Source organism: Suricata suricatta, chromosome 6 (assembly GCF_006229205.1).
Source record: "Suricata suricatta isolate VVHF042 chromosome 6, meerkat_22Aug2017_6uvM2_HiC, whole genome shotgun sequence".
NCBI lineage: Eukaryota > Metazoa > Chordata > Mammalia > Carnivora > Herpestidae > Suricata > Suricata suricatta.
Genome location: NC_043705.1, coordinates 71488621 through 71494322, shown reverse-complemented (window position 1 = coordinate 71494322; position 5702 = coordinate 71488621).

The window sequence follows — 5702 nt, the reverse complement described above, 5'->3', positions numbered from 1 at the left end:
GTTTGTGGGTTCGAGCCCCGCGTCAGGCTCTGTGCTGACAGCTAGCTCAGAGCCTGGAGCCTGTTTCGGATTCTGTGTCTCCCTCTCTCTATGACCCTCCCCTGCTCGCACTGTCTCTCTTTGTCTCTCAAAAATAAATAAAAGACATAAAAAATAAAAAAAAAAATACACCCCAAGTCTTACAGCTGTTACCTCCACTAACTCTGGTTCACTATCCTATCTCACTTGTGTCCATTCTTGTTCTTGTACATCTATTCTCAACCCTAAAACTAGAGAGACCTTCATAAAACTGCATTCCTGTGCTAAAATCTTCCAGTGGATTCTCACAACACTTAGAATAAAATATGCATTCTTTACCAAGATGAGAAGGGTCAATTTAGGATGGCTCTTTAGCAGCTACTGGCTGCTTCATATACTTTCTCTTTCTGTTCACTCTGTTTTTAAATTAATCTTCCTATTTCACATCATTCTCCATTTCCTTAGCTTGTTATAGCTCACTTTTAGTCTTCATCATCTGAAATACATCATCTTTGTATTATTTTTGTCTTTCTTTTACAATGTAAGCTTTTTTAGGGTAAAATTTTTTTCTATCCCTGCACTCAAAACATCCCCTGATGTGTTAAATAACAAATTTATGCTAAACAAATGGGCATAAATGCCACATGACATAGATATTATTGTTGTCATATTAAAGGTATGGCATCCAAAGCTCAGACAAAAATAAAGGAAATTGCCTGGCTATAGATTGCTAGGTAGAGGCGGAGCCAGGATTACAATGTGGGCACATTGACTGTGGAGATGGTTGTTACTTTGAGCAGCATACTTCTTTCCAGCTACTTCACAAACATTCGTGGAAGTTCTGGTCATTATAAGAAGTGTACTCTTATCAATAATATTAAAAGGAAAGGAATTAATCCTAACCCCTATGGCAACCCATTAGATTATGAGTATGAGAAACATAAGCTTCTTCCTTAGTCTCAATAATGTACTCATTACTTATCATGTCATTACAGAATTACAAAATATATTTGGGATATGATTAACTCATTAATCTTCACAAAACATAGACAAGGTTAGTACAATAAATTATCTTCATTCTACACCAAAGAACTCAAACCCAGAAAACTATCAGGTGTGCTCAAGGTCATAGGCAGTAAATTTGGGAGGAAAACTCACTGAGCTCCACTTCTCTTCCTTTCTAGAAGTTCCCACATCTTTGTAAGAAAAGCTTTTAAACTCCATGATAGCATGCAATTTAAACAAATAGTGACTATTTCATTTCTAAAGAAACACTCTACATTGTTAATAAAAAACAAAATGTAAGCCTAATTTATACAATCTATTCATTTGATTAATCTAAAGAGTCTAAAACCTCTTCCTGCTGTTTTCCAGATTTACTATGAGTAGTTGTCTCCTGAAGCTATTTGAAATCTTTCATATTTACACCTATAGTTTCAATAAAACTATATAAAGATATTCATGTGAATCATTATGAAAGGTCAGTGATATTGATGAGTATAGGATGGGGTTTGCAATTGCACAGTCCTAGGTTATATGCCAGCTCTATGGTGCTTTAACTTTTCATGTATGGCTTAGTATTTTTATAAGTTTCTTTATTTTGAGACAGAGAGAGAGTAGAAGCTGGGGGGTCAATGAGAGAGGGAGAGAGAGACAGAATTCCAAGCAGCCTCTGCACTGTCACTGCAGATCCCACAGAGCTGGTTGGGGGGCTCAGACTCACAAACTAGGAGATGGTGACCTGAGAAAAAGTCAGTCGCCTAACAGAGCCACCCAGGTGCTCCATGTCCTAATATTTTAAATCTTTTAATTTCAGTATCTTTATGTAAGCAGAAATAGTTCTTTTCAGAGAATTATTTTGAGTAATAATAACATAGTGCATTTTCAGGACCTATCAATAAGCTCTCAAAAAGACTTACTATTATATGTTTACTATATGAATGTAACTATTATTGTGAAAAGAAGCTGTGATTAGTTGACATAGACACAATAGAAATTTACATTTTTTCTAATTGTGAATAAGGTTTTCAAAGAAACCATATAGTGTAAATATATGCAGAGGAAGAGTTCAGCTTCTCAGTGGACAAACTGTTTTCACTCTCTCAATACTAAATGTGAGCCTCGATTTGTTTCAATTGTATACTTTGTATAAAACATGTAATGCAGCCAAGCAGGACCTTACTTTGGTAATGATATTCCCTCATTCACTCCAAGTAATCACAGTCATGTCACGGTATAGACTCACTTTTACTTACACTATCTTTTTCCCCCAGTTTTCAGTGCATCTTTCTTTCTTATTTATTTTAAATTTCTAAGAGTTTGTAACTTGGGTGAATGATTCATGCCTGGATGTTACTCTCAAATTTCTTGGTAATATCATTGGTTTAAAACCAGAAATTCTCAGTATTCACCGTGATACAATGATCTATGTCCAGGATCTGGTATCATTTCTGTAATGTCTGATAAAAGAAAGAAGCAGATGATGGGCATCTCAACTAATGGTTTACAAAATCATAACTTCATAAATTAGTATTATTACATCCTACAAGATGATTGTTTACTTCATTCATAAAAGTTTGACCTTTCTAGTTTTCTACAGTTTCAAAAAAGGTCACATGATAGCTTAGCATCAATAGTATCAGCATCCTGAAAATATGTACTGCTCATATATACCATTTCACACGTGACATCTTGAATGGTACTGTGCAAAAGCAGGTATAAAAAATGCATCACCACTCCAGTCTTTCTGATAGTCACTAAGATATAAACAAATAGTATGTAAATCAGATATGTTTTTACATGTTCACTAATTTTGTTTAGTAACTGAAAAAGCAATGAATTGCTCAAATCATTGATGAGAGTCAATTGTTTTACAACAAAAATAGTGGGGTGTCTGTGGGGCTCAATTGGTTAAGGGTCCAACTTTGACTCAGGTCATCATCTCACTGTTAGTGAGTTCGAGCCCTGCATCTGCCTCTATGCTGACAGTTGGGAGCCTGAAGCCTTCTTCATATTGTGTCTCCTTCTCTCTCTGCCCCTCTCCCACTCATGTTCTATCTCCCTCTCAAAAATAAAGAATTTAAAACATATCTTAAAGAAAAAAAAACCCATATACATTATAAACATCATAGTGGGTTGAACAGTTTCCTCCCCTCACTGAAAGATATATCCAAATCCTAACTCCAGTATCTATAAATGTGATCTTGTAGGGAAATAAGATCTTTGCAGATATAATTAAGGATCTCAAGATAAAATAGTACTAAATTTAGGCCACCCTAAATCCAGTGACTAGTATCCCTATAAGAGAAAGGTAAAGAGGATATGACATACTGAGACACACAGCAGAGAAGGCCACGTTAAGACAGAAGTGGAGATTGGAGTTATTCATCCTCAAGTTAAGGAATGTCAGGACATACCAGAAATTTGTAGAAGCAAAGAAGGATGCTCTGCTAGAGTTTTCAGGGGGAGCACGACTCTTACGAAACCTTAATTTTGGACCTCTGGTCTCCAGAAATGTAAAAAACTCAAATTTTGTTATTTTAAAGTGTGTGGTAATTTGGTTTAACAGTCACAGAAAACCAATCTGATAGTCCCATAGTACTCATAAAATAATAGGTGAAATATATATTCCTGAAGTTATATATGTATAATTTTAATTATATATGTAATACTATATAAATTATAGAAATATATACACTATAAATGTGCATTCTCTCTCTCCCTCTCTCTATAGATACTCATGTATATGTGTATCATTATCTCTTATAAAATGCATTTTCAGGATAAAAATAAATGGACCTCATAACATTAAGTTTTCAGAGAGAATATTCAGAGACTATGATGTATTTTATATTAAATGTTTATTTATTTTGAAAAAGAGAGAGATGATGGATGGGCAGAGAGAGACAGAGAGAATCCCAAACAGGGATGTCAGCACAGAGCCATCAGACACGCCACGGTTCAAGTCATGTGAGAGCATGATCGGAGCCGAAACCAAGAGTCTGATGTCAGATGCTTAACAGACTGAGCCACCCAGGCATCTGAGGAGACCACTTAAAGACTTTGTTAATTTATATTAAAAACGTAAATCCTTAGATCATATATTTCTGAAGCAACTTCACAGAAAACATCGAACTCTTATTAAATAGATGACTTGAAGTCATAGATTACATTTTACTTTCCAAAGAAAATCATCTTCTGTTTTACATCTACTTATTAAATAATACCTACTCCCTAGTTCTATCCAGATTTCAATAAAAAGTTCCATCCTCCAAGTAAACTCTTTCATTGTCACTCTTTCAAATATCTTTAGCTGAGTAGAATACAGACAAAAAAAATTCTGAGTAATTAAAAAGTAAAAGAGATACATGAAATTCTAAATGTTGCAAAGTTAAGACTCCTCCAGATCTTTAAAAAAATCTCTTGAAAGCACAAAAATGGGGAAAAATCATTCTTTTTTGTTGAAGATGGCCACTACTATAAGGACATTGAAGAAAGACAAACCCAGAATGAAATAAAGATTAATCACTAAACAAAAACCAAAGTCTGTGGATCTAGTGTCCATAGTCAAATAATTGCATATCAGATATAGAGAGTATGAATATGAACTAAAAATTTGACAAACATTTATGATGTTTTAAATTTTTAATGCTAGAGCTAAAATCCAGACACCAAAATATGGGCAGTAAAGAAGAATTACCAACACATCTTAGGAACTTAATATGCCTTCATGTAACCTTCTCCTCTCTTATTATACACATGTTTGTTCATGAGGTACCCAGGGAAGCCATCAAATTCAACAGTGACTCAGATCTTTAGTCTAAACAGTAGACAAGATTAATAATGCACAAATAAAATTGAGTGGTCTGAGTTGGATACGCCTTAGATAGCTCAAAACACCAGACATTAACAAACTGCTTTGGTTTTCAATAATTGTGCCATACTTCAATTTATGTTAACTTTCACTATCCTCTTAGGTTTTCATGTCTTCTACTTTCCATTTACACCAGGCTCACATTAACTTGTTTAGTATTCATCATCAGATATCCTTATTATTAAAACTCAAAAATTTCAAATCTAATAAAACTTAAACATTAATATAAATAAAATTAAATGGGACATTATCAAGAGCATCTTCTCTGCCTCTCCTTCATCGTGATGTAAGTTCATGAAAGTACTCTGTGGAAGCTTTCAGGTTCACATTGAATCTGTCATCTATAGATTTCAAGATTATTAAAGGACACAGAAAGCCAAGAGAAAAAGGTAGTGGCACTGATAGATACAAGGGGAGTTAACAGCAATTGCTCAAGTCAAAAATAATTTTGGAGAAAATAATGATTTTGGATACATTTGCTATATTCCATTAGGGCCTAGAGTCAACTCTACCTGTTAATATCACTACCACAAGATGGTTTTTTTGCTGATAGTGTAGAGATGTATTATTTTACATATGAGTGATGAGAATTTTATGATTAGATAATTCTAAGCATTATTTTATTGGATATTTAAGGAGAAGAAAAGTAACATTGATTTTTTTTTTTTTAACAGATGCCTCCAGCTCACTGCCCTTCACTGATGCCAAAGGTCAGATTAGCTAGCTACCATGAATTGCAGTAAAAATTACACAGCCTTATAATTTGCATAAAGCATATTGATGAAATGTCTTAAACTAATGTTTCTTTTCA